Source organism: Gymnodraco acuticeps, unplaced genomic scaffold (genome assembly GCF_902827175.1).
Source record: "Gymnodraco acuticeps unplaced genomic scaffold, fGymAcu1.1, whole genome shotgun sequence".
Lineage (NCBI taxonomy): Eukaryota > Metazoa > Chordata > Actinopteri > Perciformes > Bathydraconidae > Gymnodraco > Gymnodraco acuticeps.
This window is the reverse complement of record NW_022990513.1, coordinates 3,041,998-3,068,586: the sequence shown is the minus strand read 5'-3', so window position 1 is coordinate 3,068,586 and position 26,589 is coordinate 3,041,998. Positions and strand designations below refer to the sequence as shown.

Here is a 26,589-nt window from a genome sequence, read left to right as displayed (position 1 = left end):
GTCTCTCACTGTCCACCGATGTACAAGGTGCACAAAGAAACTTCATGGCTGTATCAGCCAGTGCGGGTCGCTGTGTAGCATGTGCTCGCCAGTAGTGTAGAGGATTCTCTGACCTTGGGATGGTTTGTTCAGCCAGGTAGGCCTCCACCTGAGTGACGACTGCTGACGTACTCACAGGCCTCGACTCCACCACATTCCCCTCCAAGATCTCGTCATATAGACTGACAAAGCTGCTGTTTGCAGCTGCACAGCCTACACCGCCTCGACATGGTGACTTTCTTGGAGGCTCTTCTGCAGACACCTCACTGCCAGCCTTCCTCTTTCTCTCCATGATCTCCACCTCTCTAATGAGAGCCTCCTTGGCAAGCTCCTGGTGGTCTGGACTTGTGAAGAATCTGAAAATTGATAGAATTTCATTTAGTTAAAAAGGATTATTTGTTTCCTAACATATTTTGTCGTTGCCTTAGCATATCGAAGTTATTGTTGTCAATGTCAAAGAACAACATTTGGAACATTTATTTTGATGTTATTTGATCATCAATAATCAAGTGGTGAATTGATTAGGCCTGAGCAGTGGCGTGCACAGACATTTATAGGGGCAGGTGCTCAAGAGAAAAAAAAGGGCACCTTCTGAGTCGTCGTGGCGGTCTGGCGTTCGCCCGCGCGCAAAATTGTGCGCGGAAATTTGCCGGATAATGGCGGATTTTGTTAGTTTATTTTCGGTTTTTGGTTACTCCTTCCATCTCTCCCTCATTTTGGTCATCATCAGAGAGCACTGTTTCTGAACATGGTGCTGCTCTGGACTCTGACATTTCTGCTTCATCTGTGTCTGACTCAGAGATATTTTCTATGGATTTGTCTCCCTCATCTTAGATGGACTATTGCAGGACAGCAGGGGGCTGCTTCCCTGAGCCTGCTGTAGCAGCCTAGAATACAAACAATATAGAATATGATGTTTATTTCAATTATTTGGGTAATGCAATGCATGATAACATTAAGACTCACCAGACTTTAACTGTCATGGCCAAAATTCAACACTCTACCACATAGTTGTTGTTTTTTTGTCATTTGGTAAGTAGCTTCATGTCTGATTTAGTATCACTTAGTGTGGTTAAAATAAATTGTGGGCCTCTCAATACAATTATATTATTATTATTTATTATTATTATTATTATTATTATTATTATTATTATTACTACTATTATTATCACAGTTCAAATCTGAGCATGAAAGGGCTCTAGACAGACAGTGTGTCCCTTAACATGACTCTGGTATTGACTCTGACCTTTCTTCTTCATCTTCATCATTGATGATGGGTAAGGGTTCATCAGGCACATCTGCATCCTCAACTTCCTTGCTGGTAGGCTCAGGCTGCTTTACCCAGGAGAGCAGAGAGCTGCTTCCCCGGGCTGCCTGCTATAGCTCTCTTTTCTTTTCTTATCCTGTCTCTTCTTGGCATTATTCTACAAGTGGTAAATGCAAATGAGCTAAATCAATGTACTGCTCTGCTGTGCATGATAATTAAGGGTTAATCTCCTAGAAACATTTAACAGCAGCATTAATGTAAACCTATAAGGTTACTACTACTTATATTGTACTTTATGAGGCATTTTTACTTTACTTGAGTATTTCCCATTTTCAATACATTTACTTCTACTCCACTACATCTCAGATGCAAATATTCTACTTTTACTCCACTACAATTATTTGAAAACTTTAGTTACTAGTTACTATGTAGATTTTAATTAAGATTATTACAAAACATACATTTAATCACTTCAGCCCTAGCATAATGACGCATTGTGAGCGTGTAGATCTGCTATTTTCAAAAGTGCACAACGAGACTAAATGGATGGATGCAAGAAAATAAGTAAAGTTATAGTTTAGTTTGGCATCTGATTTAGGGGACTAAACAATACACTCGTTGTATTTGTTACCTGGTGGTTACTTACTTGGTCGTCACTAGGGCACTTTTAATCGTGTTGCTGCGTGCTGCTGCACCACACACCCGCCGTGGCCTGTCTGACTGAGTGACTGACTGTCTGCTCTGCGCGATGCGCGTTCACGTTGAGAGCAGGGAAGGGAGGGGCTACAGCCAGGGCACGTACGGGAGTGCCGCGGGGCACGTGTGGGGATGTCTGACAAAATTACATTGCGCATTTGGGGCATTGTTGTATATATTAGAAGCTTTTAATCCAGAATTGATCGATGTTACCATGAGCCACATACAGTACACTGTAAAAAAATTAAATAAAAAACTGTAAAAAACGAACTTTCAAAAGGGCACATTGCTGTCCTGAGGGCAAAACGGGCAGGTGCTCAAGCACTACCTAGAGTCTTATGTGTGCACGTCTCTGGGCCTGAGCAATTATATATCGCAAAATAAGTTTTGAATCAAACAGGACTTGCCTTTCTTTGTATCTTGGGTCAACCAATGTAGCAACGGAGTAGATTGGTTCAGTCTCAGCGTAGTCGATGCGCTCAGTGACAGCCTCAAGAAGTGTTCTCTTCATAGTCTTGATTCCAGCATCTGTGCTCTCTTCACGGGAAAGATGACGCTTGAGGACAGTTATTGCAGGGATTACATCCGCGGCACTTGCAGTCGCAGCACTCACTGCCCTCGTCAGCTCTTCAAATGGATTCAAGACCACAACTGCCTTCTCCATAAGCGCCCATTGGTTGGCAGAGGGCATGCATGGAAGGTCGTGGTCCACTGCATAGACACTGAGCGGCCTCTTTTGCTGAAGAAGGCTCTGCAAAATAAGTAAATAAATGTTAGTTTAACATTCATGTGTAAAATACAAGTAGAACTATATACCTCACATCTAAATGTATTTATTTAGGCTGATTCACATGTAAAAAATAAAAAAATCTATTCATTCTTTGCATTCATTCCTTCCATCCATATAGCCTACCAGCATCATGTACTGAGTACTGTTCCATCTGACTGACACGTCCTGCTGGAGTCGTTGTGTTGGCATGTGCAGGTCTTTCTGTAAAGTAATAATAATGATAATAATTAAAATAAATCAGCTGTGTGTATCGCTTTTCTAGTAGGCCACTCAAAATGCTTCTATATTTAGGTTATTTATTTTTTGGCTAACATCCTTTCAACACTAGTGTAGCCTAATGATGGATTGCTTTACAATGACATGACAGGGAGGGGGGAAAGTGCAATTACTAAAAAGATAACATAGTACTACTACTACTAATAATAATAATAATAATAAAATGATAACCACCTGAATGTCTTCGAGGATGGAGTAGGCCTTTGGGGAATGCTTAAAATGACCCACAAGCTTCCGTGCGTTGGCGACAGCATCGATGATGCTTCGCTGGGCGAGAAGGCCTTGGATGACCACGAGTTGGAGTGTGTGTGCGAAACAGCCCAGGCTCTGCACTATGGGGGTTATTCCCTATCTTTAATAAAGAGCGAGGTATTTAAATTTGAGAGCATACTTTATGTATTTATTTCCCTCAAACCCTGTCCTCGCACTCAAAATTAGTGCCTGCTTGCACTTAGATGTACTCTGCTTGTGCTCAAACTGTACGCTTGCACTCAGATATATTGCTGCTTACAGATTTGTTCTGCTCTCAGATTTATTCTGTGCGCGCTCGAAACTTTTGTGCAACAATCCTGTCAAAATCCCTCAACCAATAGGAGGCCAGGTGTCCTTGCGGGTGCGTTCGCTTTACTTATTACAGCGTCCCGTAAGGGCGGTTACTCTTTGGTTTATAAACTCCCGCCCTCCACGGCTTTATAACATAGCATGTACTTCACTTGTTTGATTTACAACTTTTTTTTGGGGGTGGGGAAGCACAGTTAGTATATATATACCAGCACCTTACATAATAGCTACGTTCAGTGGCGTACTGGGACTAAAAATCAGCCCGGGAATCTCGACCGGCCCTCGTTATCGCTAGTAAATTGTCAACGGGGGGAGGGGGGATTGCTATTGAATTTTCCGACCGGCCCACTTCTTCCTCCAGACTGTTGTTCTGCTCCAGCACTGTTGTGCTATGGCTTGGTTCGGCCCGACGCGAAGCGGAGTGTCGACAACCCCATATTGTATAGATATTCGTATATCACGGCCTGAAGCGAGCTATTGCATTTATAAAACGGTTACCACGTGTGGCTGGCAATGTGAAAGAAAAATACACACTCCAATTTAAATAGTTTTAATTATTAAATAATGATGTTCAAAATAAAATAGTCCCTCCGTTGCCTGCACAAAACATAGTGCGAGGTGGTTGCTATGCAACAACAATAACAGCTAGAGAACATAATAGACGTCGTTTAGGTGCTTTTTTTCTGGAGATAGGCACTTCTCAATCCACTCCTCCATAGTAAGGCCACCCCGGAGGTCGAAGTTAACCTTAAATGTTTCCATCTTAAGCTTCGTTAGTTAGCCTAGTTAGTTAGTTTCATAACGGACGTAATGTAACAGTTGTAACGGTTAGTTAGTTTTACCCCCCCCCCCCCCCCACAAAAAAAAAGTTGTACAGCGAAGTGAAGTACATGTTATGTTATAAAGCCGTGGAGGGCGGGAGTTTATAAACCAAAGAGTAACCTTAATAAACCAAAGAGTAACCGCCCTTACGGGACGCTGTAATAAGTAAAGCGAACGCACCCGCAAGGATGGTTGAGGGATTTTGACAGGATTGTTGCACAAAAGTTTCGAGCGCGCACAGAATAAATCTGAGAGCAGAACAAATATGTAAGCAGCAATATATCTGAGTGCAAGCGTACAGTTTGAGCACAAGTAGAGTACATCTAAGTGCAAGCAGGCACTATTTGAGTGTGAGGACAGGGTTTGAGGGAAATAAATACATAAAGTATGCTCTCAAATTTAAATACCATACTTGAATAAAGATAGGGACTAACCCCCATACTGCACCCCCATGTCTGCAAATGCCTACAATCGAGAGATTGGGAGAGAGGATGATGGCGAGAGATAGATAGATGAATATCAATAGCCTATTGATACTGGTCAGTGATGAAAATAAGCAGTCGATGTCACAATAGTATCAAATAGAGCGCAGCCATCTGCTGGTTGCAAAACTGATAGCAGTGTATGTAAGTCAGCCTCAGGTAACGTCTTAACCTCTCATTGACTTACATACATTTCTGGACTTTCCTTAACTTATTAAACAAACCTCGAGAAATTTCCATAACATTTGTGAGTAATTTATACACTATGGTCCACCATCTGCATGAAACCTCCAAACCATTATGATCTGATGAGACTTTTGAGATTTTAACATCTCAAAAGTTGCACTGAATATTTTTCCTGCTGATAGGTAGCCTCTCAAAACTAGCTGTTTTGTCATTAATATGGTAGGCTACTTCCAAGTCTAACAAACGTATTGAAAGCCTGTAGTCTTAGATAAGACATAAAACAGGATATTAATGTTTCGTTTTAATTCTTTGCTGTCGCAATAACAACTAGTGCTAGTGGCTAAGCTGACGTGAGTTAGCTGACAACAAGCTAGGCTAACTTTTCTGCTAGCCTGTTGACGTGGTTGCCGTCTAAAAGACACGTTATCTAGACATCATTTTAAATAAATCCAGGGCACACGTAATTATAATTGGGAATAGGGAATATTTAATATACATCCAGTATATCATGTTAAAATCATCAAATGGAAGTTTACCCCATGACCATTCATTAAAAGATGCTGTTGACGGAATTAGCATGAACTTTACTGACGTGGGTAATGCGTAGCTAAACATCAGTGGTCAATAACAAGAAGGCTTACTATGGAGTCAGATTTGTGTCAATATTCTAGCGCGTAAAACAAGCTACTCACGAGCGGAAAATGTGCTTTTACACGCGCATAAAATGACCCTCGCGCGCAGACAATATATTTTTTCAGTGGGCTGTGTCCGTCGAAAACTGCTAGCTACTGTCTGCTGTACGCACCTAGATTTTGCTGCCGTCACTGCTCGGCTCTTGGCAGTTCAGGCATTTATCAAACCTGGCAACCCCGGGTTTCCTGGCAGCTGTCAATCAAAGTCCAGTGGCTCCGCCCCAAAGTGCCAGAAACTTTTCACGTGCGCGTAGACAGACTCCGCGAGGCTGACACTCCCGCGAGCAAGCAAGAGGGCTGTCTCTCTCGCGAGCGAGCGCAGAGCCGCTCGCGGGCGCAGAGCCGCTCGCGGGGGTTTAATCTGCGCGCGAGGGTCATTTTATGCGCGTGTAAAAGCACATTTTCCGCTCATGAGTAGCTTGTTTTACGCGCGAGAATATTGACCCAAATCTGACTCCATAGGTAGCCTCCATTAGGTGCTGCTGCACTTGTTCACGCACCTTGGTGTGCAGGACTGGGATGCCTTTTTCAGCAATGTAATGGCGGGATGGCATCCCATAGCGTCCTCTGCTATGCACTCCACAATCAGCTCAGTAATCTTGCGAAATCTCTCGGAGTCTCGAGGAAGTAAATCCTTTCGTTTCAAGCAAGCGGCAAACTGTGGGGTAGAGCCGGTGTCAGTACCAGATATGTTCGGGCTACCAGATATGTTCGGGTGTATTTCCGTCGCATCTGTCATCCGTCATATCCGTCATATACTCACCTCCCTCTGCTCCCAGCGCTCTGCTGCCACACACCGGCCGTCTGCGGAACTGCAGCCGGAGGAACTCGGGACAGCTTGTTATGTGTGGGGTGATATGGTGGGGTCCCATGTACTTGTGCACATAAATAATGTTTCTAATTATTTACAATTAAAAAAAATATATATTCTGCGTTACTTTAGCCAACACTTTTATAAGGCCACTAGATTAGATAATTACGAAATGTGTAGATAGAATACATATATATTCAGGTTGTTATTTTGTCATTATGTTTAATGTTTTATTTACCTTTTAGTATTTTTATATAGCCTAGTATCTGAACTTTGGAGAGGAGTTGGGAGACACACGACACATCAAATCACATCTACAGATCAAGGCGAAGCGAATGGAAGTAGTCCCATACTCCTAGCGTGAAAAACGTGTGCAAAGTCTCCGAAAATCCTAAAAATAAGCTCATATTTGAATTCCCCATAAAAAAACCACATCATTCAGTCAAAACAAGGCCCCACTGATCATCTACTCTCTGAGACGATTCCAGGGATGTCTGGCTTGAGTTTCGACCACCAGGGACAGTGGACAAAAGTGCCCGAGATCAGCCTCTTAATTTACCCAGGGCCTAGTGCTTGGCTTTGGGCATGAAAATTCAGGAAACTCCCCTGAGTATTTTATTAAATATCTGAACTTTGGAGAGGAGTTGGGGGACACACGACACATCAAATCACATCTACAGATCAAGACGAAGCTAGTGGAAGTACTCCTAGCGTGTGAAAATGTTTGTGAAAAACGTGTGCAAAGTCTCCGAAAACGGAGCAGTGGCTGTGATGCTAGCTTTGCGGCTAGCGGTTAGTTGTTATTGTTTGAAGTTGTTGCTATGGAAACAACATGACGGAGAAAAAATTAATATCTTCTACATATAATAACGGACAAAGTAAAGAATGAAGTGTAGGCTATGCCTGTTTGAAGTTGTTGCGAAGGAAACAACATGACGGAGAAAAAGTATAATCTTCTACATATAATAACGGACAAAGTAAAGAATGAAGTGTCGGCTATGTTTAAATGTTCGGAATTTGACCGTGATGGCCCTCTTGAATTGCCGTAAAATATGACGAATATGACGGATGACGGATGCGACGGAAATACACCCGAACATATCTGGTAGCCCGAACATATCTGGTACTGACACCGGGAAGCCAATACGGAAGTGCCACACACTGCAGTTCATATATTGACCGATAGGCGATGGCTGCAGAAAGGAGCAATTTCCATAGACCCCCATGTTAAAATGCCCAACTTTACAGCAGAAAAAAACATGTTTCTACCCCTGGCTCCATACATTTTATTATCGATATAGTTAGATTCCACCTTCATGATTATGGATCTGTGAGTGAATTGTTTTCTAACGCGACCCTTTTATTTATATTAGGTCTTAAAGTTTGTGCATAAATTAGGGCGTGGTCACATTGAGTGACGGCTCTGTCAAGTGCCTGCCGCTGTTAGCTTCTTGTCTCTCTGCTAGCTGCTCCGTGAAGCTAGCTACAGGGACTCTGCCTGCTCAGTTCATCCAGGAAACACAACTTGTAGCCGGCCGTGGTTGTTTGTTCTTCATGCTTATATATCGGACTATTGTGACTCGCTCTGCGGTTAAAACAGACGGTGCATGAATGCGGTTTTGCGGTAAGTGAAATTCTAGTGCTTTATTTATGTGTTAATGATTTTAATCAGCTACGTAATGAATGGTAAGGCTTGGGTTAGCATGTAAGCTAGTGGTAGCTACATCGGTGCTAACGATTGTAATCGTAGCCTCCAAGTTAAAATCATAGACTGTATATATAAAGGTTACAACGAAATAGACAAGTGTTAAGTGGGATAATACTGTTGAACAAACGGCTTCTGTTTGAGGTTGATAAAATAAGGTTACATCCTTGTAACTTAGAGATATTTTATTATGTAGGTAGAACTGTATGCATCTAAGGTTAATTTAAATTGGCTATGCTCAAGTATGTAGACAAGCTAATGTCGAAGTAGTGTTTGTGAAATCAACCTCACAATAAGATGTGTGTATATTACAATTATTAATGTCATATTTCAAGATGATTACTTAGATATTACAATATGGTGGGTTGAGCTGGAGTTCATTATTGAGCTTACACGTTAACGTCACAGTCATCTGAAGAACGAACCCAAACCTTGTTGTTTTTATTAATTGTATTACCAAATGGGTATCAAATAAACAGTAAGCATTGGTAACACAACTTCCAAAGTTACAGTAAAATAAAAAGGACTCTGACTCGGACAATACACAATCCAACATGTTCAACAGAAGAGAATCAGTTATATTGTTTGTACACATGGTACTTTACATATATATCTGTTTGTTTAAGGTGTCCAGGTGATGCAGACAGGCTGGACCAGAGAGTGAGAGACAGAACTGGACTCCTCACAGCAGTGAACTTCAGCTCAGGTACAAAGACTCTTTTTTCATACTGTACAAAGAATCAAGAAAGATATTGGTTTAAATGAATGAAGTATTGACTTGAATACACTGATATACATTCCATTAAACAATACTAAATACTAGATCACCTACACATCAGTTAAGTTGAGGGTTTTTTCCATGCAAAAGGTTACATTTAGATGTTAACAAGCAATATGACTTTGTCAGCTTTCTAATTTAATGTATTGAAGGCAAAGATATTTAACACATAGTGAGAACTGCTACTATTTATCTCTCAATATTGTCTGTAAAAAACGTGGTAAAAGTTATTCTTTCAGTGAGACAACAGAGCAAGCTTCTACAGTTGCACTACGTTTTGATAACAGTTAAATATTATTTTGATAACATATATTTCAATGTTGATGAACTTCATACTGTTCATACATAATCTGATTGTCTTTGTAGCTCACTGTTGAAATAAAAAAAAAACATTACAATTACAAAATAATTATATCTACAGCCCTTAAAAACACAAACACACCGCTTTCATAAATAACACACTTGTTCTGCAATAATATGTTTTATGTTTCCTGTCATTTTTGTTAGGAAAGGACATGCCTGAAAGACAGGACATGTTCTCCTTCTCTGAGGGTCAAGAAGAACATCCAAGAGGAACATTAAAAGCTGATGTTATGAGATTTTAAGACCAGTACAGGACATTCACTAAGAAACTACTTTTATTGTAAAAACAGTCAGCTGATCGAATGCAGCTATTTCCACATCTACACTCCATCAGCTGATTATTTCTATTTGCCTCACTTTATGAGCTTCACAACATGTACCTTGTTTTGCAACGTCACAAATAAATGGGGCCAATCTTCAGTCAGATGTGAATGTGTAATCTAACATTTTCAGTAAGAATAATGGACAAAAGGAGTGCAAATACAAATACAATTTATTGAAATGTGAACCAAAAGTTAATCAAATGTTTTAAATAAAAAGCACATATGGACAGAAGGTGTAAACCTATTAAATGTATTAAACACATTTAGTCAAATAAAGTGACCGACTAGGCCTGTGCAGTTGGTATCAGTTGAGCGTTAGAACTATTAACGAAGCACTTTTATACTAATAAAGGACTGGCTTACCTAAAGCCAGTTGAGTAGCACTTGAAATGTTTGGCTCTATGAAACCTGATGTACTTATATGATTCTGTTTTCTTCAAGGTTGTGTCTTCCTGGTCGAATGTACTTATTGTAAGTCGCTTTGGACAAAAGCGTCAGCTAAATGCAATGTAATGTAATGTATCAGCTGTGCCCAGCATGGGCTCCTTCATCAGCCCTGGTCCTCCTCGCAGAGGAAAGACCCTCAGTCCTCTCCACACCAACAGACAGGACGTCCATCACACGGAGGTTTCTCCCTGAAGTCTCTGCAGCTCTCTGGACACCATGCTGTCTCAATCCGTCCACACTGAATATGAGATTGGGAAAATGAAAATAATAAATGCTTTAGACAATAAGAAACATAAAGTTGACTGTTGAGTTGCTCAGTTTTTTTAGATTGTCAATACTATTACTGTATAACTAATATCTCAGGTTAAGAGGCACATTCAAATAAAGATTGGTCTTTAAATACATTTTGTCTTTTGAATTGTTTGTCTAAAGTCAAGGATCTATAACTGGTACTTAGTTTTAATGATACAGTCTGGTTATTATGCTGTTTGGAGGAGGCCTCACGGGTAAGAGCGCTAACTAGCTACCATCACATGTACCTTAGCTTGACTTAAACGTATTAAATGTATAGTTAAGTGATATCAAAATATAAATAACTAATGTCATGCAAACATATTAATATTTGCTTGATTCCAGTGTTGAATTTAGCACAATTGCATACAAACGTTAAGGGGTTTTAAGATTCTGAAGTATTATGCTAAAAGCTCAATAACTTAGATTATTATTTATAGTTTTGCTGAATAGTTTCATGTCCGCTTACCTTAGAAACGTAAAATGCGACGGCAGCGTGCAGATGGGGAGCATGTTAGCTTAGCTTGGTAGCTTCAGCTAGCTCTGGAACTTCCAGCTCGGTGGCAGCAGGTCCCGCCTCGGCTCCGCCTCTTTGCCCTTATTTGGAGCAGGCTGGAGAAGGCGGGAGTTGAACTCTGGCGTCACTGTCGAGCCGTTAGTGGCCGACTCCGCCTACTAAGGGCTTCACGGCAACTCTGCAGAATCCTATGGGTGACGTCACGGACCCTACGTCCATTTATATATACAGTCTATGGTTTCAAGCTGTCCCGCAGTGTTTGTTGATGTAGTCCATCAGTCGCAGACGCTGTCGCTTTACAGTAGGCGGCGTGTTCGTTGGGGTGGTGCTTTTTAAGATGTTTTATTAGGTTTGTGGTGTTGTAGGAGACCCTGTTAGCACCACCTCGTGAGACTTCCACACCACAGACTTTGCATGTCGCAGTCGGCGACTCACTTGTAGTTATTTTAAAATGATCCCAAACTGCAGACATTTTAACTAGCTAACGATATGTGTTCGTTCCACTTTTCCAACTCGATAATGGCGGCTGATGCAATTGAACAACAACGACAAACAACGTAACAACGGAATCATGGGAAATATGAAATATGGATCGGCCATGACATTTAATTGGATCTGCCGATCCCGATCCACCTTAAAACCCAGTATCGGGGGCCGATCCGATCCGGGGATCGGGACATCTCTAGCTTTAATCCGACTATTTTGGGGGCCCGTAATCAGCCCACGCAGATCATGCCGGAGACGGAACCCCCACTCTGAGTCTCCCACTGCACGGACCACAGCTCGTCCTCCCAGATCATCCCTTCACCCCCCTCATATCATTCACATGTTACTTCAATAAACTTACAAACATCACACTGTTGTGGCGTGGTTCCTGTCGTGTTATTTAATAATACACGTGAGTTCAACTGTCACAATTACGTGTCTCTTTATTGGTAGCCCACCTGCTAGACACTCCTAGCTCACATGCTCCGTTACCATAACATGTCGTCTGCCTATGACGTCAATGAACCGTGCCCGTAAGGCTTCACTCCTATTGGCTAACACACACACATATACAATAACACCACATCTCCCTTTTTATGAATCAATGGGTAGACTGCCATTGACTCCACAGACCTTAGAGGATTATTCTGCCTCTGTAGGGTGGAAGGTCTGTTTCTATCTGAAGCAGATATAAAATAACAACAACTCCAGACCTTCATGAACTAAATGTAACCCTATGATATTTTGTGTATTACACAACATTAATGCACAACATTAATAATAACCAGTTTTTTTTTACTCTCTTATAAAACTCTATAATATCTCTTAGACTTCTGGTTTGTTTACAAGTCCAACCTAGCCGGTCTCACCACGGCTCTCCCAGACCTGGTTCTCGGGGTAGGTGGCAGATCTTGAGCACCGGGCTCCGGAGGTTCTGCAATATGCGGCTCTGGACCACCTCCTGAATGCTGCTCAGCTGCATCCCTGCCGCTCTGCTCTGACGAGGAGTACATGAGGATGAGATGATGGCGATTACGCCGGACTGTCCCATGAGGTTCCTCAAGAATGTAGGAGCGCGGCGTGTTGTGACTTCCCATAACCGTTCCACTCGCCTTCTGATCCGTGACCCAAACCTCTTTTCCCGGTGCAAGCCTCTCGAGACTTCTCACTCGATGACGCAGGTTGTACCGCTGTGCATCCTTTATTCTCCTCTCTCTTTCTCGCAGAACTACAGCCTCGATGTCGGAAAGAGCCGGATCCAGCAGCGCTGGTAATGTTGGCACCGTCGTGCGAAGCCTCCTCCCCATGAGAAGTTGCGCAGGGCTATAACCGTTTTGTAGTGGGGTGGTTCTGTAAGCCAGCAGAGCCAGATATGGGTCTGCTGCTTTCTTAAGGAGACTCTTCACAGTCTTTACAGCCCGTTCTGCCTCACCGTTGCTCTGTGGATATTTCGGGCTGCTGGTGACGTGTTTAAATCCATACGACTCTGCAAACTCTTCAAATGCCCTTCCCGAGAACTGCGGCCCGTTGTCTGTGACCAGCGTCTCAGGGATACCATGTCGTGCAAAGATGGATTTGAGATGGTGGATTACATCTGTTGATCTTGTGGGTGTCAGCAAAGCCATTTCCACATACCTTGATGCATAATCCACTACCAGCAGATATGACTTGCTTCCCAGCATAAACAAGTCGGCACCCAGTTTCTGCCATGGTCGGCCTGGGTATTGTGTTGGCATCAGCGGCTCTTTGGGGTTCTGTCTCTCCTTGCTGCATGTCCGGCAGTTGAGAACCAACTCATTCAGCTGCTGACTTAGCCCTGGCCACCATACAGACTGTCGGGCACGCTCCCTACACTTCACCACTCCTTGGTGACCTTCATGTAGTCTGGCGAGCACATCATTTCTCATTGTTGCGGGGATGACGAGTCTGTCCCCCTTTAACAGTAGTCCGTCCTTTACAGTTATGAACGCTTGTTCCGCCCAGTATAACTTTATGGCTGGTTCGCTGTTGCTGTGTGCTGGCCATTTCTCTTCACACAGCTGCATCACTCTTCCGCACACACTGTCCTTTGCCAACTGCTCTTTTAGCTCTTCCAGGTAAGCCGTGCTTGCTGGCAAACCATCGATAATCATGTCCACATAGATATTCGTGCTCTCGAGGAACTCTTTTTCATCTGGTGTGGCGTCTCTTTTCACAGGTGCACGTGACAGTGTATCAGCCGTCCACAGGCTTTTCCCTGGCACATGTGTGATTGAGTAGGAATAACGCATCAGGCGCATCCGGAAACGTTGAATCCGTGGGGGAAGCGCATCCAATGCCTGAGACCCCAGGAGACTCAGTAGAGGTTTATGATCCGTTTCCAGCTCAAAGTGTCTACCGATGAGAAAGTTGCGAAACCTTTCACAAGCCCAGGTTAAGCCTAAAGCTTCCTTTTCTAACTGTGCGTATCTCTGCTCCATCTGTGTGAGAGAACGTGACATATAGGCTACCGGCCTCCAATCCTCTTCCCATTTCTGCAGAAGCACACTCCCCAAGTCGTATGATGATGCATCAGCTGAGACCTTGGTTTCTCTGTTTGTGTCATACATGGCTAGCACTGGTGGAGATATCAGAGAGTCTTTCAGATCTTGGAAGGCTCTGGCCTGATCGATGCCCCACAGCCAGCAGTTCTTTTTGGAGAGCAGGTCTCGAAGTGGCTTGTCTCGCTCTGCTAGCTGCGGTATGAACTTCCCCAGCTGGTTGACCATGCCTAGAAAGCTCCTCAGCTCGCTCACATTTTTCGGCTCTTCCATTTTCCTTACCGCCTCTGTCTTGCTCGGGTCTGGTCTAATGCCGCTAGCAGTGATCACATGGCCCAGGTATGTCACCTCCTGTTTGGATATGTCACACTTTTCCACATTCAAGGTGATTCCTGCCTTTTGGATCTTCTCCAGCACAGCATACAGACGAGCGTCGTGCTCCTCCTGTGTTTGGCCCCACACCAGTACACCGTCCATGTGACAGACGACCCCCTCTAGTCCCTCAGTTACCTCAGTTGTCATCCTGTTTTGGAAATGCTCAGGGCTGAGGCTATGCCGAAAGGTAGCCGATTGAAGTGGTATCGGCCAAAGAGTGTGATGAACGTTGTATACTTGGCTGAGCCTTTTGTTAGAGGTATTTGCCAAAACCCCATGTTTGCATCCAACTTGCTGAATATTTTGGCTCCAGCCAGCTTTCCCAGTGTTTCTTCCACTGAAGGTAGAATGTATTTTTCTCGAGACACAGACTCATTCAGTTTAGTTAGATCCACACATATGCAAACAGCCCCTGTCTTTTTAGGCGCCACCACCATGCCAGCGCACCAATCTGTAGGCTCCTCAACTCCGCTGATCACCCCCAGGTCTTCCATGCGGGACAGTTCCTCTTTGACTTTGTCCATCAGTGGCAGTGGAATCCTTCTAGGCGTCTTCAGAGAAAACGGTTGGGCCCCTGGTTTCAGCTTAATGGCATATGGCTGCCGCACCTCTCCAAGACCGCTGCATACTGTTGGGTAATTAGTCTTTAGCGTGTCCATAATGATGTTGTCTAGTCGTGCCACTAGCTTCAGCGCTACACTAGCAGGCCTCCCGAGCAATGCTGTTTGCAAGCGTCGAATGACATACATATCCTCCATAAGTTCTCTCTCTCCTTTCTTCAGCAGCATACTAGCAAAGCCCACTACGTCTAAAGGATTTTTCCCTGGACCCCAAAGTGGCTTCCTTGGCTTTTGAAGAGCTGGTGGAGCTTTGTGCTTATCGATCTCCTTAAACACGGAGTGAGGAATGACTGTAACATCAGCCCCATTGTCAATTTTGAACTGCACGCTTTTGTTGTTAATGTCAATGTCTGCCATCCACGGATCATTGTCGGCCTCAATGCTGCCTAAGAGCAAGCTTTCCTCTTCTTCATTAATCTCATGCACGCTTTTAGCTGCTTTACACACGCGCATATAATGTCCCATTTTCCCACATGCATGGCATTTTACATCCTTGGCTGGACACTCAGTCTTTACATGTGAAGGAGAACAACCACAGTTATAACCAGGGGTGCACATCACTTTTTTGCCCTGGTTCTCAAAGGAGCACCTGGAGATGTTGCTTGGTGCTCATCCTTAAAATGAAATCAACCGTAACTTTTGAGGGGGTCTTGACTTTATTTGCCAGACACACGGCACTGAACACACATGCAGAGGTGCACACAGAACACACATGCAGAGGTGCACACAAAACACACATGCAGAGGTGAACACAAGACAACATTAGCACGACCAGTAATCCTACAAGCTGTCATCACTACCCTCCTGACTGTTCTCCTCACTGTCTTCCTCTCTGTCAGACATGGTAGCTGATGATGTAGGTCTACTTATTTCTCTCTGGTTGAGTCTGTGATTAGCTGCTGGTTTTGGATCGAAAGTCTCTGTTGTGATCATCTTAGACAAGTGGATGTAATCAAATAAGTATGTGAACATAACCAATAAACTACCATAGCCAATAACAAATTAATGTAACTTCTTTTATTTTTGTTGTTCATTCATATCTTATTTTACCTTAACATTTATTTATTTATGCATTTTTTTTTATCTTTCCAGTTTTAAAGGATATTTTTGGTTTACTGTCCTATAGTATACATTGGAATTATTTCAAACCTGTTTATCCCAATAATGATAAAGGAGTGCCTTGTAAATGTGTTTACATAAATTGTGATCAAAACGTTTGAGACCCACTGAGATAACTTAGACTAAAGCAGTGGTTCTCAAACTTTTTCTGTCAGGCCCCCCCTTTGGAGAAAAAAAAAAGTCGGGCCCCCCCCCAACACAAATAGTCAGGCTCAGTAGCTCAGGTAGCTTGATGTTTCATAGAGGGTGCTCAAACATTTAGGGTTTCCCATTAATGTACCGGTCGCTACAGTGGAATTTTCTACTGCAACATTCCCCACGCATATACACAGTGTACCCGCGACTGTTACAATGAAGGCTCGATAATCAGCTTAGCAGGGGTAAAGTGCTATTTTTATAGGTGGTGTGTGGACCTCACATAGGGGGGTCCGGGGGCAAGCTCCCCCGGGAAGATTTGATTTTTAAATATTGAAGTTAAATGCATCAATCTGGTGCACTTTGAGAGCAAAATGAAGAGATCTATGGATACATCTCTCAACACGTAATAATACTGTACTGCATCATATTATTTTCGAATCAATTTATTTTTTTTTTTTAATCTTTTTTTTTTTTAACCATTTTTCCTCCTGGTCTCTCGCGCCCCCCCTGGCATGCCTCTGCGCCCCCCTGGGGGGGAGCGCCCCCCACTTTGAGAACCACTGGACTAAAGTGAACTATCTAAACACTCAGAGTCCTTTACCTCACTGAGCTGTAGTTATCAGCCACTCAGTCTGACTGGAGAGGACTCTCCCTCCACATCATTGTAGAAACATCTTCTTCTTATATCCGTTAGAGCAGCTAGCACCAGATTCTAATAACAACAGCGCCAGTACCGGTGCATCCTCCCTCGCTCCCTCGCACTTTGGCTGTGAGCTGCGGGTGCCAGATAAGCCAACATCCCCCATTTTCATACATCGTACAGGGCAAATGAAACGTGTAACCGGGGTGAAAAGGGTGTTACATTTACTTAATTATGAATATTGTTACATCAAGGCCGAAAATTAGGATGAGCCCCAACGGTCAAAAATGTTTTTTCCCTCCCAGAGCTGCCAGCGCAGCGCCTCCACAGATCTGGCGCCCTAGGCGAACATCTATAACGCCAGCGCTACGGGCCGGCCCTGAGTTCATATGCAACTCGCAAATATCTTTCTCTCTCTCCTCTCTCCTCTCTCCTCTCTTCTCTCTTCTCTCTTCTCTTCTCTCTTCTCTCTTCTCTCTTCTCTCTTTTCTCTTCTCTTCTCTCTTTTCTCTTCTCCCTTCTTTCTCTTCTCTCTCTCCCTCTCTCCTCTCTCTCTCTCTCAATGTTGGTACGCAAATGCGCCTTTTTTCAAATGACCCGGTGCTCTTTTTTTGGCGGAGGTGCGCATGCGCACCTGCGCACCAGTTATGTGCAGCCCTGGTTATAACACTTTGCATCATTACCCTTGTTGTATTGTGGCTTGGCTTGGTAGCTATTAGCAGATTGAGCTTTGTTTTTAGCATAATTTGCTACTGCTCTTAAACACTCGTCACATGCCTCAGTTCTATCGTCACCTCGCAGAGAAGATTGTTGCCGTTTCACCTCTTCACTCTGCCGAGCCATGGTAATAGCTTTTCCCAAGGTATGGTCTGAGTCCAGTTGCATCCGTTCAGACAGCCGCTTATCCGTCAATCCGACAACAAGCCTGTCTCGAATGAGTTCATCATGTAGCACTCCGTAGCTACAATGCTCCACTAGTGCATATAGAGCTGTGACGAACGAGTCCACTGGTTCACCTTCTCCCTGTCTGCGCATATTAAACTTTGCCCGCTCATATATGACATTTTTCTTGACAACGAAGAAGCCTTGAAAGCCATCACGCACACCTTGGTAAGTGTCTCTCTGAGCCTCTGTGAGAGTCAATCCACGTAAAATATCATCTGCTTCATCTCCCATGCAGTATATCAATGTGTTGACTTGATTCTCTTCTGAGCTACTGTTCAGATTACTTGCCAGGCGAAATCTCTCGAACCGCCGTATCCATTTGGCCCATTCCTGCGGTCTTGAAAAGTCGAAAGGCTCCGGTGGCTGGATGCTAAACGTAGCACTCGGTCCCGCCGCGGGTCGCGCTGCATCTCCGTTAGCATTCTCGTCTGCCATGTCCTCTTTCTTCCCTTTTCACCGTCAATTGGCTCCAAACAATACTTTTTCCCGGTCACACTCCACGTACTGTCGACAGGACTTCTGACACCATGTCGTGTTATTCAATAATACACGTGAGTTTAACTGTCACAATTACGTGTCTCTTTATTGGTAGCCCACATGCTAGACACTCCTAGCTCACATGCTCCGTTACCATAACATGTCGTCTGCCTATGACGTCAATGAACCGTGCCCGTAAGGCTTCACTCCTATTGGCTAACACACACACATATACAATAACACCACAGTTCCTGCTAGTGAAATTAGGTTAAATTGTTAACATAGGTTCAGGAGCATGGCCACGCCTAAAACTCCGCCTCGAACCACGGCCCCTTATTTATATCCGGCAAAACTTCCGGCCACTGCTTGTCTCCATCCTTTCAACCCACCCTCCCTCTCCCTTCTACCCATACAGTTCCCCTTCCGACTCACACCGGGTGATACATCCATCCATCCCTTCTTCCCTCCCTCAACATCCCTACAGCCCCCCATCCCTCCATCCCCTCATCCCAAAATCCCTCATCCCAAAATCCCTCATCCCAAAATCCCAACATCCCTCATCCCTTCATCCCAACATCCCTCATCCCTACATCCCTTCATCTCAACATCCCTCATCCCTACATCCCTTCATCCCAACATCCCTCATCCCTACATCCCTCATCCCTACATCCCTTCATCCCTCCATCCCTCATCCCTTCATCCCAACATCCCTCATCCCTACATCCCTCATCCCTTCATCCCTACATCCCTTCATCCCTCCATCCCTCCATCCCTCATCCCTCCATCCCTTCATCCCAACATCCCTCATCCCTTCATCCCTTCTTCCCTCCCTCAACATCCCTACAGCCCCCATCCCTCATCCCTGCATCCCTTCATCCCTCATCCCTTCATCCCAACATCCCTCATCCCTTCATCCCAACATCCCTCATCCCTTCATCCCACATCCCTCATCCCTACATCCCTTCATCCCTCCATCCCTTCATCCCAACATCCTTCATCCCTACATCCCTTCATCCTCCATCCCTCATCCCTTCATCCCAACATCCCTCATCCCTACATCCCTTCATCCCTACATCCCTCATCCCTACATCCCAACATCCCTCATCCCTTCATCCCAACATCCCTTCATCCCAACATCCCTCATCCCTCATCCCTACATCCCTCATCCCTCATCCCTTCATCCCAACATCCTCTGCCCGTCACCATTTATATTTAAACTGTGCATATTTATATAATGCATATACTAACATTTTAATTCCAGGTATTGTCTGGGGGCCCGTAATCAGCCCACGCAGATCATGCCGGAGACGGAACCCCCACTCTGAGTCTCCCACTGCATGGACCACAGCTCGTCCTCCCAGATCATCCCTTCACCCCCCTCATATCATTCACATGTTACTTCAATACACTTACAAACATCACACTGTTGTGGCGTGGTTCCTGCTAGTGAATATAGATATAACAAAAAAAAGAATAAATACTTCACATTATTATGTAATTTAGCTGACCATTTTGTTACAAGGCGATTTACTTTGCACCTCTACACTGTTACACTGGAAGTGTAACAGACACATATAATTTATTAATCAAACCTGCTATATTGTGATAAACTCTGCAGTGTATTTGGCTGCTGTAATCTGTGTCCACACCAATCTGCCCTGTCACATCTGGACTCACCACAGCAGCTGGATTAGACAACACTCACTATCATTTCACATGTATGACTGTAATCTCACTAGCCTTACGTTATTAATTCTTTTTTGTATATCCTTTATTTAACCAGGTAAAAGACTCATTGAGATTAAAATATCTTTTCCAAGAGTGACCTGGCCAAGAAGGGCAGCATGAACAAAGTTACAACAGATAAAACACAGACATGACAGGCAGACAAATACAGCTGTAAAACACAAATAAAATGGCACATTAGCCAGTCAATATGCGAAATAAAGCAAACTATTAAAAATCATTAAAACTGGCAACATTTTTGGATGTACAAGGACTCATATCTACCAATGGTGTCGTGTTCTCTGTCCTTTAAGATGGACCTGAATTCCCCCATAGTGATTACATCTGAGAGTTTCAGCTCCTTCTGTACATTGTTCCAAGCTGTGTGGGAAGCATGTTTAAAAGCTGTTTTACCCAGTTTTGTTCTCACTGTAGGAACCAGCATCTGAATCAAATCTTGGGAGCGCAGGCCATATAGACTTTCTCTTTGACACATATATGTGCAAATGTAGGAGGGAACCAACCCAAGCAGAGATTAATAAATAAAACCCAACCAATGGGAAAGTCTGCGAGCAGACAAAGATGGCCAATTAGCAGCAGCATATACTGTAAAGTGCAATGGTGTACTCGATATCCACATCCAGTGATAAATCGTAAGGCACAATGGTACACAGTGTCCAAGCTCTTTAGGCACTGGTCAGAGGCATTCATGTATAGCAGATCACCATAATCTAATACAGGTAAAAACGTTGCAGATATCAAATGTTTCCTTGTCTGAAAAGAGAGACAGGATTTATTTCTGTAAAAGAAACCTAATTTTATTTTTAGCTTTGAAACAACATTTTCCGTCTGTAACTTGAAAGACAAGTTCTGTTCAATAACAAATCCCAGATATGTGTAAGTAGTGACCCTCTCAATGTCAGTCCGTTGAGCAGAACAAATCTTGAGTAGAATAGATGGTAACTTTTTGCCATTTGAAAATATCATCAGTTTGGATTTTTCTGCATTTAATACCAACTTTAGTTGATATAAATGGGTTTGTGGCATCAAAGGCAGACGGGAGGAAATAGACTTTGCTCTATAGAAGTGAAGGAACAATAAATAACAGTATCATCTGCATAAAAATGGTAAGAAGCATTTACTAAATTATTACATAGATTATTTACATATATGGTAAAAAGAATGGGTCCTAATATGGAACCTTGTGGCACACCCTTTGCTATCGGGAGGAAGGAAGAAGAGGACCCAGAAAATTGGACGCATTGGGTTCTCGCTGATAAATAATTTAAAAACCAACCTACAGTATGCCTAGATAAGCCGATACTGTGAAGTCTTCCGGCCAGGATGATATGATCAACTGTGTCAAACGCCTTTGACAAATCAATAAATAGAGCTGCACAATACTTTTTACAGTCCAATGCCTCAATGATGTTGTTCACCACTTTAATAGCAGCAGTTGTTGTGCTGTGTTGTTTTCTAAAACCGGATTGGTGCTCAGACAAAATATAATTTGTGTCCAAGAATAATTTAAGTTGTTCACTGAGAAGCTTCGCTTCAACACATCATTTTGAAATTGGCCTATAATCATTAACAGATGAGGGATCCCCAACTTTCAGTAAAGGAAAAACATATGCAGATTTCCATATGTTAGGAATCTCGTTGTTGGAAAGAGTTAAATTAAAAAGATAAGTAAGCGGCTCAGCTATAAAGTCTGCAGCTAATTTAAGAAAATGAGGAGGAAGTTTGTCTGGACCTGCCGATTTGTGTAGATCCAAATTCTGCAATGCTTTATGGACCTCTATCACCTCGATAAAAGTGAAATTGAATGGCTGAGCCACGGGATGGGATGGAGGTGGTGAGGAATCAACGTTCTGTCCAGGGTCCGAATGTAGGGACTCAAACAAAGAACCAGAAGAAATACAAATGTTGATTAAAGCAGTTGAGAATGGCCGATTTGTCAGTGAGAGTTAGCGAGTCTGTACCAAATGAGTTTTGTATTACCTTCCAGAATTTCTTTGGATCATTTAAGTTACTACTGGTATTAGAAATGTAGTATCAGATTTAGCCTTTTTAACTGGGAAGGTGAAACAATTTCGGAGCTGTCTAAAAACAATCCAATCCACTTGGGATTTCGATTTTCTGGCACTTGACCAGGCAATATCCCTCTCCTTTAGAATGCTGGCCAGTTGAGGACTGAACCAGGGATCTTTTTAGCCCTTTCACCCTAAATTTGCGGAAAGGAGCATGTTTGCTTATAATTCTAATAAAAGCCTCGTGAAAATAATCCCATGCCAGTTCAACATCACTAATGAGAGAGATCTTGTTCCAATCAAAATCCCACAGGTCATGAAAAAATGCTTGCTCGCAGAAATGTTTAAAATCACGTTTAAAAACTATTTGTGGTCTTGTTTTTGGAAGCTTAGCTTGCCTGATTGTAGCTATAGCACAATTGTCACTCATATCATTTTCAAAAATACCAATTTCCCAAAACTTATGAGGCGCATTTGTTAAAAATAAGTCGATACGAGACGATTTATCTTGGTGTTTAAGATTAGGACGAGTTGGGCTATTGACACATTGCATAAGATTAAAAGAGTCACAGGTTGATTTAAAACTATCGGAGAGAGAGGAAAACCAGTCCCAGTTAAAGTCTCCAGCAATTCAAATCTCAATAAAATCCAAGCAAGATAACTGATGACTGAGCTGTTCTGCATAGGGCTGTTGATGATAAAGCCTCAATGCTTGCTGAAGGGGGTCTATAGCACCCTACAACAGTGATAAACTGACCCTTAAGTAGTTCAAATTGTCTGCTGAGGGACACAGATGATTGGATGGTAGCATGACATTTTGTTTTTACACAAATTGCAACACCTATACCTTTTCTGGGACGGTCACAACAAAACACATTTTAACCCTTAATTGCAAGGTCTTTGTCCGTGATAGATTTCTTTAGCCAAGTTTCAGATAAAACAAGAACTGATCAGAATCAGAGGATTTTTCCCAGATTTTCATGTGGTCCATTTTAGGAAGTAGACTTCTGACATTTATGTGGATGATACCAAGACCCGACCTTGCTTTAAAATCATCAGGGGTACTCAGACAATTAAAATCTGGTTCAGGGTTTGGATGAACATTTCCTGATAGGAGCAGGATAACAATGAAACATTTCCTTTTCAAGTTGTTGTTTGCATAGATTCATTATATAGGCCAATTACTCTCTTTCCACCATAGGAATATGAGTTCATTGAAAACAACCAGTTATAAGGACTAAAAAGACGAATAAGACAAGGTAGAGTCATGAGATCCTTGGAGATTAGAATGCTCCAATTTACAGAGCTCTTAAACAAAGTAGAATCCCAGTTTGTGTCTTTAGGGAAGACAAGATGAGGCACATTTTGGTCTTCATACCCTTCACACACCTCATATGGATGGAGAATAGTCAATGGGAGAAAAATAGGTGTTAGGAGAAACATGCTGGGCGACATGTGTCAGGGGGTAGAGAAGGCCTGCTGAAGAAATCCAAAATCAGCACAGGAAACCCGTCCGCGTTTTCCGTCCTGCCGAAGTTGAGAAATGCCAGATCAGCAAGGTGAGAAACCGGTCCGGACTTTCAGTCCTCCCGAGAACGAAGATGACGTTGTTTGACATCTCATGTAAATAGGAACACAAGCCCAGTCATGCTATGCTTTAGCTCAACGAACCCAGTCCACCAAAGTCCAAAATCTAGTGCAACACAGGTGTCGTTTCAGCTCCGGGAAGTGAGCACAGGCTCCGCAGTCCAAGCGGATAGAGTGATCCCAGTCCTCCAGGAACGGGCAGTAATGTTTAGCCGTAACGTTACACAACAAACATTTTACCAAAAAACAAGTCAACTGGTTACTGTCCAAACAGCTCACATATATTGACCGGTGTTTTACAAAGAAAGCAGATATCACGTAGACAACACTAGAACAGACATGAAAGCACAGCGGACAGGGACAGGGACAGACGTGCTGCCAATTGGTAGTTAAGTAGCTAATTGTGAGTTCTTAAATGAGTATGTGTCACAGAAAAGGTATCAAGCTGTTCTGCTGTGCCACTGTTTGTGTTGCTTTGATGTCTTATAAACTGGTATTACGATATAAAGATATAAAAACACAAAAAACAATGATGGAGCATTTTAATAACTGAGACAATTCACCAATCTTTATAGTTATCCAAAGCTGTCTCGGACATGGTGAAAAGCAGAATGTGAATCTGAAAAATCTTTGCATTAAAGTGCGGTGTGATGCTTTTTCATAAATGCCCTTTACCTTATTACCAGTGTATTTATTGGTTTTGAAGGCATGTAGTTAGACATGCCTCCAGTGTTGATTGCTGTTCACATAGAAGGAGAGGAGGTCTTTGATTTAAGCTCCAGTACAGGCGTACGGACCGAGGCGCTTGCAGTACTGTCGTACCAATAATGACTTTCAAGAACGGCCTCTCGTGTATGATTGCGATTCTATTACACAAACTATCATTGTAATCAACAATATCGTAAAAATAATTTCTTAATGTGGGCTAATTTGCTCCCAAACCTACGCTTTCTGCTTGAGTTAATCTCCGTCAGAAAGTAGTTCCTAGAAAGTAGTTCCCATGGTAACGATAGCAGATCAATCGAACACTCCTGCTACCCCGCTTACAGTTATTGATATAATTATAGTAAATAATATATTATTAACCAATTTATTGAAAACAATTCTTGAATTAGGCTATTTAAATATCTGAGTAATCACTGTGTGGGATTAGCGCAACAAATCAAATCAGGCTGTCCATGGTGCTGAAACATTTTGGGTTCAGAATGAAGGTGGATGTTCATGCTGCCATTAAAAGTGCAATTCTTGAAACAGCTCTCCATGAACTCCATGCCAGACTTTTTAGCAGGTGGTGCTGTGGTGTTCACGGGTAGGACTACGTTATAGGAAGAGCTTTCCTCCAGTGGCCGTTTCATGGCGTGTCCCGGACCGGCAAAAAGCGCGTTGCTCCACATCTTTCTGTTGTCTAGAGATGGAGCCCAGTAGCTGCGAAGCGATGACTCGTTTTTATGTCCGCTAACGGACATGATTTCTCTGGCCTCCAACCCTGCCTCCGCCAGCCGCTGTATACAGGTGCTTCCAGTGGCGAACTGTGTCTATCACAACTGGACCTTCTGTAAACACACCCCCCCCCCCCCCCCCCCCCCCGCCGTGGCGTTATAATGTCCGTCTTTTCACTGAATTGTCGTCTTGAAAAGGGTACTCCCAACAATTTCACAACAACTTCATCTTCACCTGTTGCACTTGTCATTTCAACGTTAAAAACAATAAAACGGCATGAAATGCTTCGTCGCATTCATCTAGATCCTCGGTCTCGAGCCAGTTAACTAGAGTACCCTGGAACCGAGGGGAACTCTGAAAGAATACGCCCATTGGCTACAAATCAATATATGATTGGTTGATCAAACTTTCAGTCCAAACGTACACTCTCATTCAGTGCAACGGCCAGGGCATTCTATCAGGGATGTAGAAGACCCAGAACAAGATCTGATTGGTTGCTTTCTTTTCTAACACAACACCACTGAAATGCGTAGTGCATGGTCCGAGAAGGACAAACAAATCAACGTAACACTGTAATATTACAGATCAACAACACAGATACGATTCTCATTTATTCATTTTATATACATTTTATTTATATAATTAAATCGATTTTTTGTTTGTTTTATCTGAGTGTTCCAGGGTATTCTCTGAATACCTTGAAGGCCCTGACGGTTCGCCACTGGGTGCTTCTGACGCAATGGTTTGTGTAACGCACATGGACCCCAGGCTGTTCACCCCCAAGGGCTCCATGCTATACCACACCGCATCCCAGGCTTCACCGACTTCCTTGGATGGTGGTAGAAAGCCTTTGCTGATTCGGGCAGTGTTGATAGGTAGGCCTCGAACGAAGCTACCGGGCAAAGGGCATTGCCCGGCTCCTCAAATATTGCCCCTCCTGTTCTGGTGCTCCCTGTCGTTGTGGCATTTATGATTTTTCGTTTCCTCGTTAAATGCCATCGTCACATATTTGGTGCCTTAAGGATAAAAAAACAAAAAACGAATGTTAGGCAAGTTTGACCTTATGAAGCAACAACAAAGATAATAACAATGATGAAATAATAATAATAATAATAATAATAAGAACAATATAATAAGAACAACAACAATAATAATAATAATAATAATAATAATAATAGCCTGATAATAATAAAAGCTTGTAGGCTTAATGATAACAACTTTTTCGTGGCCCAGCCCTTCTGAGGGACTTGATGAGTCCGGAGAACGCGTGTTTGATCAACTCACCTGCAGAATCTCGTTTAACAACGAAAGATTGTGGAGTGAGTTTCCTCAGGCCCTCCTTTCCCCTTCTTCCGAAATGCAGTTGGGTATCGAACCACACCTGTAATGTAATGTAGGAAATGTCTAATGTAAAAACAATTTCCTTGGGGATCAATAAAGTA

General features: G+C 43.0%; 1 protein-coding gene and 1 long non-coding RNA gene across 3 annotated transcripts in view; one reads left to right on the top strand and one right to left on the bottom strand.

The window, feature by feature from the left end:
* LOC117553250 (C-Jun-amino-terminal kinase-interacting protein 1-like) overlaps positions 1-26,589 on the top strand; it is a 97,221-nt gene that overhangs the window by 12,646 nt on the left and 57,986 nt on the right. The window lies entirely within an intron of this gene.
* Positions 2,643-3,331, bottom strand: LOC117553251. The gene is made up of 3 exons (XR_004570099.1): positions 3,243-3,331; positions 2,916-2,993; positions 2,643-2,753 (listed from the first exon to the last, which is right to left on the bottom strand). It is a non-coding gene; the product is annotated as an uncharacterized LOC117553251 (long non-coding RNA).